At 48.7% G+C, this 13,787-nt stretch overlaps 1 pseudogene; it reads right to left on the bottom strand.

The window, feature by feature from the left end:
* Nucleotides 1-832: 832 nt before the first annotated feature.
* Nucleotides 833-13,787, bottom strand: part of LOC149356639 (uncharacterized) — a 45,794-nt pseudogene continuing 32,839 nt past the window's right edge.

Here is a 13,787-nt window from a genome sequence, read left to right on the forward strand (position 1 = left end):
CTCGCAGGCCTCCCTGCCATTTCTGCACTTCCCCATGTCTCAGGTGGCCGGAGGCACCATATGGCCAATTGTGGTGGGCCATGGCCCTGCCCCTTCCTCACGGCCTTGTGGATGGCATGTGGATATTGCCATTACTCGCCTTACGTGCGCACGCAATCTTTGTTTTCTTTGCTTCGCATATCTTTTCATGTGCAAATTTATTATTTTTCTTCGTTTGTGATTTGTGTCGTATTTTTTCTTTTTTACTTCTAGCTGCTATATTTTTTATTTTTTACTTCTTAGTTGATCTTAATTTCGCTCATTCTTTTTTTTGCTTCTGTACCTGACTTTTGTTATTTATCTTAATTCAGTTTTCTCTTTATCCTTTTTTATGTACCACATCTGTTTTCTGAAACTCATTATCTAATGTTTTTTTTCCTTGCTTTCTTTTCTTGCCTCTTCTCCCTTCCTACAGATACCCGCACCTTCCCTCGTCCAAGCCGGCTGATAACATGTTTGAGGATTTTCGGCACGCATGACCCATTCAAATATATAATTGAGCATATAGCCTTCATAATTCTTCAATCTTCAGGGGTGTCTTGCAATAAAAAATCGCTTTTGTCCACTCATCATTTCTCCTTTTTTTTCTCTTCTACGTGGTTTTTCTAAAATTTTCTTTTGGGCGTTGACCCGTTTTATTTTATTTTTGATTTGTTCGCCTGCGAAAACCTCTTGTTGGGTGAAGGCTTTCTCTCACATTTAATATTAATTTATTTCATGACAGTTCTAAATGAAAGGGGCTTTGCTTTCTCGGCAATGCCCATGGAAGCGCCGCTTGGTGGTGTGCCACTAACTAGAGAGATGGCTTGGTCGGCTCAGCTCGTGGGTGCGCTGTCCGGTAGTGTGCCGCCATCACGGGAGACGGCTCGGTTGCCACTCGGAACTGCTTTCTCCACGGCTTCCTGCACAGCACGGCTTGCTCGGCACTGCCGTTGGTGAACAACCCAGTACTGCGCCGCCACGGTGGCTCGCCGCACTGCTCAGCAACCGACAGAGATTGCTCCCTGGGTACAGCCCGTTGGTGCACCACCCGGTAGTGTGCCGTCAACGAGGGACACGGCTTGCTCGGCACAGCGCGTGGGTGCACCGATCGGTAATATGGCGCCGACGATGAAAACGGCTTGCTCAGCACTACCAGTAGATGCGCCGCCCCATAGTGCTCAGCCAACGAGAGAGACTGCTCGCGGGGCGCTGCCCGTTGGTGCGCCAGCCGGTAGTGTGCCGCCAACGAGGGAGACGGCTTGCTCGGCACTACCAGTAGACGCACCACCCCGTAGTGCTCAGCCAACGAGAGAGACTGTTCGCGGGGTACTGCCCGCTGGTGTGCCAGCCGGTAGTGTGCCGCCAACGAGAGAGACGGCGTGCTCGGTACTGTCCGCGGTTGCGCCGCCCGGTAGTGTGCCGCCAACGATGAAAACGACTTGCCCTGTACTGCCCGTGGTTGCACCGCCCCGTAGTGCCCAGCCACCAACAGAGACTGCTCGCGGGGCACTGCCCGTTGGTGCACCAGCCGGTAGTGTGCCGCCAACGATGAAAACGGCTTGCCCTGTGCTGCCCGTGGTTGCACCGCCCCGTAGTGCTCAGCCACCAAGAGAGACTGCTGGCGGGTTACTGCCCGTTGGCGCGCCACCCGGCAGTGGGCCGCTAAAGAGGGAAACGGCTTGGTCGGCTCTGGCTGTGGGTGCACCGCCCGGTAATGTGCCGCCATCAAGGAAGACGACTCTCTCGGCACTACCCGCTGGTGCGACACCAGGTAGTGTGCCACCAAGGAAGAAGACGACTTGGTCGGCACTGCAGGTGGGTGCGCCGCCCGGTAGTACGCGACCGCAGAGAGAGGCGGCCTGGTCGGTACTGCCCCTGGGTGCGCCGCCCTGTAGTGCACCGCCACATGGAGAGACGGCTTGGTCGGCAGTGCCAGTTGGTGCGCCACGCGGTAGTTTGCCGCCACCGAGAGAAAGCTTGGTCGGCACTACTCGTGGGTGCGCCTCCCGGTGCGTTATGCCAGGATCATTGCTTAGCCGTTGCACTTGTCAAGAGGATCTTCAACTTCCTGACCTCATTCTCCCGTCTGATCGACAACCATGGTCATGGCATGAGTGCGGAAGCCGTTTCGTCCGACAACTTGGAGCTTCCACACTACATCCGACCGACGACGAGTCCCCCGAGCGTCAAAAGCCTGCCTCTTCTTTCGGGGAACACCCATGCGAGAAACCACCCGGCTACCAGATTCACATGCTCAGAAGCGCACTCGTGTGGCACGGTCCAAGCACGTACATGGCGCACTGTTTGCAAGCAGACAAGGTACTTAGCTCTCTACTACTTCTTTACCGCGAACATCTTTACAAAGAAATCAATAGCTCTGCCGACCAAATACTGCTTAACAAATCCCTGCTGTACATATCGGAATGGTGCGACAACTGGCAGATGGCCCTCAACCTGGAGAAAACCGTCTGCATGACCGTCACAAGAAAGAAACAACCATTAAACTTCACTTATGGAATTGAACAGAAGTCCCTTACAAAAGTAGAGCAATTCAAGTATCTTGGTGTGATTATTAGCTCCGATCTACGTTGGAACAAGCACGTGACACACATTGCCACAAAGGCACATTCCGCGCTTTATACCGTAAGACGTTCCCTTCGACTTGCTTCACCTGAAACAAAACTGTTAGCCTACATTTCACTTGTCCGCTCAGTTATAGAATACAGTATTATTGCCTGGTTGCCCTACACTAAACAATATATTGATAGATTAGAAAGTGTTCAGCGAAAAGCTGTCCGCTTCATTTATAACAAATACAGTCGCCATGACTCTCCCTCACTGCTTTTACAAAAAGCCGGCCTATCTACAATTCACACACGAGCTAGACTGTTGCGGCTTAAATTCTTGTTCCTCCTCTTGAATAACGACACAAAACTTGATAAAACTAGATACCTGCTTACGCCTAATACACGTGTCACAAGAACAAAACATGAAAAACATCTATCTGAATATAGATACCACAGTGATGCATTCAAATTTTCATACTTCCCGCATGTAATCCGTGAATGGAATATGTTGCCTTCTGAAATTGTAAGCCAGCTCACTCCTGAAGCATTCGTGTCGAAGGTAGCAAACCACTTTCAAAACTGTTAACATTGTCACCATGTGTCATTTACCATGTTTCTTTCTATGAGAGTGAAAAGTTCCCTTCTCTGCAGTCTTTTATTGTGTACTTTTTCATGCATATGTGCACCCAATCCTGTTACGGCCTCAAGGAGAGGCCAACAGTATGTAATAAATAAATCTAGGGGCCCTTTCATGTCACAGTTGTCATTCCCTACTGCCTTCCTCAAAAGTAATACCAGCCCTTTGGCACGTTTGTTTTCAATTAGTACGCATTCTTTCAACAGTTGATATAAGCATGCTGGATTACATCTCTTTCTCCTGCTGAGGCGACGGTCTTGAGGACAAATAATAGTTCATTTGCCAATCTCACAATGGTAATCATCACGGCAGCCTTGACTTTGTTTTTATCACTGTCCCTGCACTCTGCAGAATGGTTAAAGGTGCAGTGAAGAGGAATCTGAACTCGTCTTTTTGCCGCGGGAACTCAATCTACACGTTCTGAGCATTCCTAGAAACTTCGACTTATTGCCCTGTGTGGCCGATTTCCCTAATTAAATCGGATTGACGTTTGGCTCCCGTCTTTTTTTTTTAATGCTCCCCTTAAGGTTAGCGGAGTCCAAAAAAGGGGAGGAGTGCTTATCAGCGAGCTCCGTGGAGGCTTGCCGCTCTGCCATCGGCGGAGTAAGACGTAGTAATATGCGAAAGCAAATAGTACGCGCGTATTTTTATTTCTGCGGGCTTGTTTTGCGGCTATGTTATCTGCGAATGAAACTATTTATTCACGAAAACTTAAAAAACAAAATAAAGCGATCGCAAAGCCTCCATGGAGCTGGCTGAAAGGCACTCCACGCTTAGGTCAACTCCGCCCACCCTACGGGGAGAAATAAAAAAAGAAAAGGCGGGAGCCGGACGTTAATCTGTTTTAATTAGGGAAATCGGCCACACAGGGCAATAAGTCGAGGTTTCTAAGAATGCTCGGAACGTGCAGGTCGAGTTCCCGCGGCAAAAAGACGAGTTCAGATTGCTCTTCACTGCACCTTTAACAGGTACAGTCGCGGATAAAAACGGTTAGCACTAGTTACGTGCCACAGGAGCGGCAGATAGCAACGCTCGGCGCTGCGGTTGCGAACACGCCTATAACAAAAGCGCTAGGTGGGTTGGGAAAGCACGGCTCCGCGCCATTCGCACAGCGCGATTTTCACCGCTTCACTGTAGTCACTCAGCTAATCATTTCTACTGGCGACTGTTCTGCGTATATTACGGCGGATGTCTCTCTACATGCGTAATTGGTTGAGTCACTTTACTGATAGTAGTTGCATTAGGTTTCTATCTCAGTGTCTGCATTAGCCATTTTTCTAGGGGTGTGCGAATATTCTAAATTTTCGAATTTAATTCGAATATTATATTTTTAGTATTCGTGTTCTATTCGAAATTCAGGTATTCGTTTTGTTTCAAATATTCGACCCGACGCGAATATTCTTATCTAGCCGAATATTCTATTGCGAGCACCGGCGTTCATTTTGGTCCGCAAGTCCTATCGACAGAGACATAACAACATGGCGGCGCCCAGAGCAATGCGTAACGTTGGGCCATGCAGTAGCTGACTTGGCTGGTGAGCTTCTTTGTAGCTGTACCTGCGAAGCTGGTATAGTCAGAGCTGTGCACGAAGTACTTCGCAATACGTGCCAGTTACGTGCCTAGTAAGAGGGCATTTTCTGTGGCTAGAAGGGAACTACTTCTGCCTGACCATGTGGAGCAGCCGGTTTTCCATCGCGACAACCGTTTATGTTCACCCCAGCAACGCGCTTTTGTGCTTATGGCAAGCAAGCCCTAATCAATGCTATATACTAGCCATCTTCTCTGATATTTCCACGATTCTAAGAATAATGTTCGAGACTGACACTTTTTTGTGCAGCCACACAAACCTTTTGTGTTCATTTCATCACTGATAGTAGAACTGTGATGTTCTTCGGTACTCAAATAATGTTTTGGAGCGGTTAAATGTGCCTGTCCTAGAGTATTCGTATTCGATTCGTATTTGAAAAAAATGGCTGTGGCTTAGCTTGGTTAAGCCCGGTATTTGCGAAAGCAATATCCGTAGCTACGCCATGATTCAGCTGGTAGTGTAGCTGGTGGTGGTGCTTGTGGTTAGACTTGTGGTGATGCATCGGTTATAGAATCCAATCTAATGCAATACAATCCACAGCAGCTACCAAGCACGGCTAGACACATTAGCACGGCACAAGTTGGAGCCCTCCGCTTGCAGCTGTGACGTCACACCGCTAGGCGCGCAGCGCGCGGCGGGCGCAGGAGTTAGGCAGCAGCTACCAAGCGCGGCCTCGCCTCGCGACGGCACAAGTTGGGCGCCTGGTTTTTGCGGCAGATTGTATGCCGTCATAGCAGAGGTCAAGCTAAAGGTCGATGGTAGCTACCGCGGCTTCGCCACGCGAGGAGCTGAAAGCGAACGTAGTATTAAGGCGGAAGCCTTTAATGTCTCATCGTTGTAAGCAGCAGTTGTCGACAGAAAATGTCACGCTTTTCAATTGGTCGAAACGGTCGTGACGTCACAGTGCGCGAATTTCAAACCGGGCCAATTGTACTTTGGCTAGTAACCATGCAACCAATTGAAGGGATCGTATAGGGATGCTCCAAGTAAGTGGGACTGAGCTTAGTTAATTGCTTAATTACCCAATTAGCCTAATTAGCTTTACTTGTCAGGCCATATAAATAAATCAAACCGATTAAGAAATTGGTCGAGCTCAGGAATCGAACCCCGGTCTTCGGCGTGAGAGACTAGCATGCTACCCACTCCACCATGCCTGCTCTATGGTTTGGAATGAACAAAGGCGCGTCTAGTGAATACGGTGTCTTCACTCACTCTCAATCTCCTCCATTCCCTTCCCGCGAGGTTTAGGTGTCCACCGACAAATGAGAGACAGATACATTTCCTTTCCTCAAAAACCAATTTACTGACGAGCGAGGCGTAGAACCGAATGGGCGATGGCGTTCTATGGACTCCTTGGCAGCGTTGCAAGACGCTGTCGCGTTCCACTCTAAGGGGCATCAGTGACCACACTTTAGGTCGAAAAAGTGCCCCCCCTGAATTTTGTGAGACAGTTACTGCGTAATTTCCTTTCCTCAAATGCAATTTTCATTTTCTTCATTACGGCTCCTCTTTATCTATCTTCTTTCACTCCCACTTCCTCCCTTCCTCTACGGTGCGGTTCAGTGTCCACCGAGATGACAGAGAATTACTGCGCCATTTCCTTTCCTCAAAAAGCGTTGCGTTCAAAGGGCAAGGCATCGCGCTGAACGGGTGGTGTTCCGTGGACTCCCTGGCAGCGCTACAACGCGTTGTCGCGTTCCACTCCTAAAGGCGAAGCTTAAGCCTCATTAATTAGCAGTTAATTAGTATTCAGGCATTAATCAGTAATTCACCATTAATTAGTGATTTGTCATCACTTAGTAATTAGTACTCAATTATATGTGACGCCACCGGTGCCACAGAAACAGCGAAGGTGGTGCGGAAAACGCTTCCGCCTCTTCCCACTTTAGACAGTCTAAGTGCCCCCTGAATTTTTTGCTTTCGCAATGAAATTTGATATTCGCACACCCCTACATTTTTCCCTTCACAGGACGATGAAGCAGACGCCCGTGCCCTGCTGCTAGCCTCTTGTCAGCCCGAGGAGCCGGCAGAAATCGCATTCCGGCGCAGACGAGTCACGCGATCATCCAGCTCTTCCTCAGAGGCGCCCTGCACCCTCCTCAGCAAGGAGGCAGCAGCCGTATCCACAGGGGCTGCGCGCACAACAACCACAAAATAAAGCCCCGCAATAAACTAAAAGTAACGACATCTCGTCCTTCCTCCTCCTATGCCGCTGCTCCTTCTCTCTGGTCTTCCCGGGAGCCGACGGTGGCGGCACCTGGGCCGGGTGAAGCGATAGCAGACGCTCCCAACGCTCTCCCTTTCACGCACAGTAGACCGCGCGTGCGTGTTCTGCCTTGGCTTCGTTTGAAATGAGATTATGGCATGGGAGATGAAAACATTAGTTACTCCAATAGCTGCCCCCATCAGCGTTGAATTAATTTATCGAAACTTTTTGTACTGCGATCGATTTGATTCGGTGCAAGCGGTCGAGGTGGCGTGCGTGGCCGAGAATATCCTCCGAGTGTTGTTTCTCATTGTTGGCGCTTTTGTCGCGCAGCGGACCGCGCGCTCGAATCAATTGCTTGCATTTTCTGCCTCCGATTCAGCCACAATGCGATCATATTATGGGAGATTAAAAAAATTATAGGTATACTGAAACAACTGCCCCGACCTATGCTGCACTGCTTTATCGGAACTTTTCGTACTGCGATCGCTTCGATTGCGGTGCACACGTTGGAAATAGCATGCGCGAGCTAGCTCGCGGCACAGCAGTGAACATCATCGGAATATTGTTTTTCGACTGGCGTCTTTTTCCCAATCTTAATCAAAAATTAACTCCGTCAATAGGAAGTGGTACGAGATAAGAATAGACTTGCGGCCTAGGCTTTATATGAATAGATGGAGGTGTAATGCTGGCATAATATATTCTTCGCTCAGAAGCGCATTTCTCGTGCAATCGGTTCTGCGTAGGTTCCTAATCACCTCAGTTTTAATTTTTTATAAGTGCAGGAAAGCATGGCGGTTATTTCGGAGTTACCATATATTTCGGACACCTCGCAGGCTAACGTTAAAAGGAACCGACTGACGGTAGTCTCTTACTGTTTGTAAATACCTAGGTGAATACGATGCCCCAGTTGCGCACTGTAATACGGTTGTGACCAGAAGAATTTTGATGTAGGGTTAATTTTGGGGTTGAGTACCAGCAATCAAAAAAGTCTTTTAACCGTTGCATCGCGCGCAGCTACAGCGCTGCCCGACTCACTAGAATGCCGTTTTTTTAAGTGATTGTCATCTTCGGTAAGTATACGCAGTAATGGCTTATAAGAGGACATTGTCTTCAATCGTATAATAAACATGCATAATGCGCAGCAGTCTGGACTGCCGCAGTTCATTAATCGCTTTCGGTCGAAGCAGCGCGAAAAAAATTCCAGCTGAAAGACAAAAACTCTTATTCACTCAGTCCCGTTCGAAGCAAAACGTTGTTCATTTAGGAAGTTTCTGCAAGCAAAAATTGAAAACACACAAAAAATGTACGCAACTATGTTTGACGGTGGTCTTCGCATGCGTTCTCAAGTATTATCCACGCAGATATCGAGTATTCAAGCGATAGTTTGGCTACAATGCCTGGGCACAGTAACGACCGATTTTGGTATGAACCGTGCCAGAACAAATATGGTCAGCAGCGCGCGCAGCATGAATGCAAGTCCTGCACCACGAGCAGCACGAACAGCGGGGCCTTCAAGAGCGAGAACCGCCCCTCTGGTATCGAGTTCGTGAACGAAGGAGTCCAACTGCAACAAAACAAATACGTCCAGCGATGCGCGCAACATGAAAGCGAGACCTGTACCGCGAGCAGCTTAAAAAGCAGACTTCAAACACGAAGCGCAAGTTTTGAGTCTAGCCCGCAAACGAGTCCGACTTCAACCACGAATACACCACGTAACGCGCGCTACATCAAAGCTACGCCTGAAGAGCCTAGCAGAGCCAGCAGGGTGAAAGGCAGGGCTAAGACAGCGAAAAGCAAGGCTTTCGTAGCCCGGGAGCAAACGAATCCATCTACAACTACGCCAGACGGCATTAACTGCGAAGAAAGACTGCAGTCGCTCGCGCTTCACACCAAATCCTCCGAAAAAAAAAACGCGACTGACAACTCAAGAGCGGCACTCGCACCGTAAAGACGGGGATCCAGCTCATTATCCATGCTTTCTCGGCCGACCCTGCGCAGCTAAACCTTTCGGCAAGCCGCATTACTTTTTGCGGGCGGAATGACGAAAAACCCTTTCCCACTGCTTCCTCGGTGGTTGCACCCGCAAGAGCAACAAAAGCTGGGCGTCACCGCAGCGCGTACACACCATCAAAGCTGGAGAAACGCTCCCACCAAAACTGTGTTGCGCCAAAACGAAATGAAGTTCCGGCAATGGCGCCGGCGTCTCCTGCGAAGCCAAAAAGCGCGCGCTAACACGTGACCATGGCGCCTCAGCCAATGAGAGGCTCGATTACCCGGCGGCGCGCTAGGAGAGGAGGAGTGTCGGAAAGTTCAAAGCTTTTCGCTACTTTTGTTTCATTGAGGGGCTTTCCCCCAAAAGTCCAACAAGCGCCACTCAAACAGTGGCCATACAAGTTGTCGTCCCAATTGGGCCTCGTGGATACTCACTGCCACCTAGACTTCCTTTTCCACAAAGGGGGTCACCGCGGTTCCTACGCCCGATTCCGTAACAAGCACGCAGACACTTTCCCGGACTGCTACGATGGCTGCGTGGCAAACATCTGCGACCCGTCGACTTTTAAGCAGGTACCACTTCAAAAGAAATCTCGATGCGAATCCTGGCTTTTCCGCAGGACCGTGATATCTTGGTCCGACCTCAGAGGCTTACTGCCAACTGTCTTTATTTATCACGCTCAATGTTCTCCATGCGCTACGCGTTCATTTGAAGGGATAAGTTAAGCTCTGATTTCCACGGCATGAAAGCCGTGGCGTACTAATTGACTTCTGGGCATCGTGAAAGCTGAGACGGTCCTCATGCTATGCTGCCCGGTAGGTGCTTGCGTTTCATACAAACGTTTCTTATGGTTGATTTACTTTTTTAAGTTCGTATACCTACCTTCGCCTCTTTTTTGCTACATATTTGTTTTAGTACAGGTGGCGTACAATTGCGAAAAGAGCTGCTTTTCTTTTTTTAAAGTCGTGGCAAAGGAAATTCTTCTCTGCAGCAAGAGGTCGCTACTTAGCCTAAATCCAAACCAATAATGATTGCTGCCCGACATAAGTGACAAACCAGCAATGCGCTGCTGCGGGATCGTCACCCCAAAAATGCATAACAGGGAAAATGTGTGAAACCATGAGCCAGCGCTCATGCCTTAAATCACCCATTTTTTTTTATTTGCGTGAGAACTGCATGCCAAGCTGCGGACTAGGCTGGCACAAGCAGTCTGTGTTTAATTTTCCAAGAAAATATAGGAGAACGCCACGCCAGATGGGACATTCTAGTGCATCTTTACCACTGCGCTTTTTTCACAGCACTAAGGGAGGCCAGTTCCTTAATGTGAAAAACGTCCGCCTCATCTCCGTCATGTCTTTTAGCGGAAAATTCACCGGAAAGGAAGGCCATCGTTCGACTAACCGTTGTTTCTGAGGGTGACGACCTCATGCCCCGTATCATTACTGACTTCAGAAGAAATGCATTCGCTAAGAAGCATCCTTCGAACCACCAACGATAACTCCCAGTTCTCCACCAAGGCTCAGTTAAATTGGCTATACTTGTCACTGCTGTACAGAAAACTTCTGGCGAGATTTTTTTAGTCTGATTTTTTTTTGTTTCAGACCTCTTAAATCGGTTCGTATGCATTACAAAAGACCAGAGTTACATCCCTCATGTAGGGTCGGTCGTGGATGTTGCTACGGTTACGTGTAAAGAAAAAATAGCCCGAAGGAGGAGGGAACGACGAGATCATGGAGTGGTGTAGGGCTGCCCTCGTTCAGATGTGCAGGCAGAAGAAACGGCCCCTCCTGGTTATCTCTTTCAACGAAGATATTTGAAATTTCGTTACTCAGCTCAACCATGTACAGCCCCTGTCAAAAATATGCAGGCCACCGCGCACGGTCGCAGAGCGGCTCCAGGCCCGAGTGGTGGCGTGCCCGTCTTCCAAGCGCGCTTGGTGCGAGGGTGCAGAGGGTGAGAATGAAAGGCTCCCTTGCTCTCAGGCGGGCAAGGAAGACCGAGTCGCGCTGGCTGTAAGTGCGGCTGTCGTGTAATTACGTCTTTCCTGGCGCCTGTGCTATGCGCTTGCATCGATGCGAAATGCAGAGTTACCTTCCTAAACTTCGGAGTTACCTTCGGAAATCACGGTCTATGTTATATATGTAAGAAACTTCTGCGGCCGAACAAATTCCGCGCGTGCTTCGACAGTTAAAAAACCAGCAAGACCTCAAGCCCGCATAGCGCTTGGCGAGAAGCCTTGCGCTGTGCTCAATTTCTTTCGGGCTCCTTTTATGTTTTTTTTTCTAGTCCTTTCGTGAACCCTGCAACCTGCGGAGCAAGGCGGCTTGCGCTCTATTTAAGCCGGAGTGGGGAGGCGAGTATCGGCGTTTCATCTGTCTGTGGAAGTTGGTGATTTCGGCAATGGTCTGGGGATCTTCAGCAAGCCCGTCGGGGTCCGTGGGGCCGGCCACTCGGTTGGTTAGTCCTCGGGCTGCTCGGTCGACCGGTTCGTTTCCATAGTTTCCCGTGTGGGCGGGTACCCACACCAGGTTCCACTTATGCTCGGGAGTGCAGCTGCGAAGGATGCATGCAGCGGGGTGGCAGATGTGTTCAACAAAGGCATTCGTCCCCAAGCTCGACTTTAGATACCTCTTATTTTCTGATTTTGCTTTAGTCGTCATCCACGTGTGTTCTAGAATCGGCTGCAGCACAGACGGGGAACTTAAGAAACGGCCGGGGCAGGAACCAATTTCCTGATACACCCTCACCCTCAAGCCGTGCATCGTGCCCTCCCTCACTCTCGCCCTCACAAATTTTTCTGCGCCAATCCTCTCGCACCTCCCAAAATGAACCCCTTATGAGATGGGGGTAAGGGCGTCCACAAGATGGCCTGCACTCGTGAGAGTGCCCATGTCTGGTGCAGAGCAATCTAACGTCTGTGATACACAGATGAGGCCGCTGAAAATCTTTATTTCGATTTCCATAAGATGCGATGCTTTTGCTGTTTTCTACAGATCATTTTTATTTGATTTGGCTTCATGATTATGGCGTTTCAGGTTATCGTTTCGTTGGCAAACCCCTTTACAATGGTCGAGGCTGCTCATTTCCTTCCCAGCCTTTCTCACGGTGGTATTATACTGGAGTGATAGAAACTGTATTGTGTAATGGTCCAAAAAGGCTTTTCTTCCTTTTTGAAACTTTCTTAAAATGTGGTTTTGTACTAAGCTGATAAGATAACTTAATAGTAGGTCAATTACATTCTTCTGAGCACGTTTCTGTTCTCCTGCAGAGGATCGCGCCCTGCTCAAAGGTGACTGAGTCGTGCAGACATTCTTCGCCCTGGTCTTTTTTCAGTCTGGCCCGGTTTGATTGAGACAGCTCTCGTCTTTATGTCTGGAAAATTTGCACTACACCACGCATCTGAATTTTTTTCCTTACACAGACCTTATCCAAGTCTCGACCACGTACGACCACCTCCTACTCCATAATGGTTGTCTACCTGCAGTTATTCTATTTTACTTGATTTAAAATTAGCTTCGAGACCAGTAGGCGTTAGTGAGAGGAATCTTAATATGTATTTTGGTAACTGCAGGAAAAGGAGCAGAAAAACGCGCATGCGAGCTTTTAGGGCACTAAATTTGCTAGTCTAGCCGACGCATTTTGAAAGTTCTGGTGGTACAAAATTGCTGCAATGAGTCTACGAAGGCTGGTCCTGTCGCCTGATATGCGTGGAAGAAAACTTTTAGAACAAGAATTAGTGCCGGTAGATAAGTTCCTCACCTTGCGACATATTATGTAACGGTGAATGACACAATGGATTAGAGGTTGGTTTGTTGTTACGGTGGATGTTGTGGACACATATTTAAGAAGCAAAAGCAAGAAATAAGTGGTAGAACTTTAGCGCAGTTAAACCGAGTAAATGTGCGGAAGCATGTGTTTAGCCTGGATGGCTCATGGTTTTGCTTTGCTGGCTTGTTGCCACGTCTGGCGACGATATCAGGCCCTGGTTAATCTTTGATCAAGGTTAACATGATCTGATCTGTTCATGCCGTAGAAGGAAGTTGATGAAGACGATGTGCAATGTGCAGCGCGAGATTGTTGCAGTTTAACCCGAGGCGTAATCGGCTGCGGCGATAGCACATAGCTGTCGTGCTGTGGGCAGCGAAGCCGATCTATTCACGCCGCCGTGGGTTCGAAGCCCAGTCGCAGCAATATTGATTTCATTTCTTCATTCTCGAGGTCAGGGACGCCACAAGATTCTTTGTTCGTTTTGACCCCGTGTACTATTGTTTCGCACAAATTAACGGCGAGATGCAAATGTTGTAAGTTTGAGTTCTGTTTCAAAGCGGAAATGCTGGTTGTGTAGATGCAGTTGTTAAAGAAAGAGTAGAATTGTTTTGTACAAGTCGGAGTGAATTGGCTTCACATAGTTCGTGGCCCATACGTGAGATATATGCTCAGGTTACTCGCACCGACTGATGTCCGTAATCGAGCGTTTCTGGGGATATGGAAGCGGAAAAGAAGTTATATCGCATGTATCCGAGCATTCTTCTTCGTGTTGCTGGTTATGCGGATTATATAAAGCGACCGGATAAGGAACGGCCTAATCGTCAGTCTACGGTAGCGGTAAGATATTACGAGGCCAAGGATACTGTTAATAAGATGGCGGGTAGCTGGTCTTCTCCCTGTTCGCGATGCACGTAGAACTCCGTATTCAGAGCAGCGAAATTCGAAAGGCTCATGAGAGGAATCACAAATGGCTTCAGCTTGAGCCTGTAACGTACTGACATCCT

The sequence above is a fragment of the Amblyomma mixtum genome, chromosome 3, assembly GCF_055824585.1.
Source record: "Amblyomma mixtum isolate Tamu chromosome 3, ASM5582458v1, whole genome shotgun sequence".
Lineage (NCBI taxonomy): Eukaryota > Metazoa > Arthropoda > Arachnida > Ixodida > Ixodidae > Amblyomma > Amblyomma mixtum.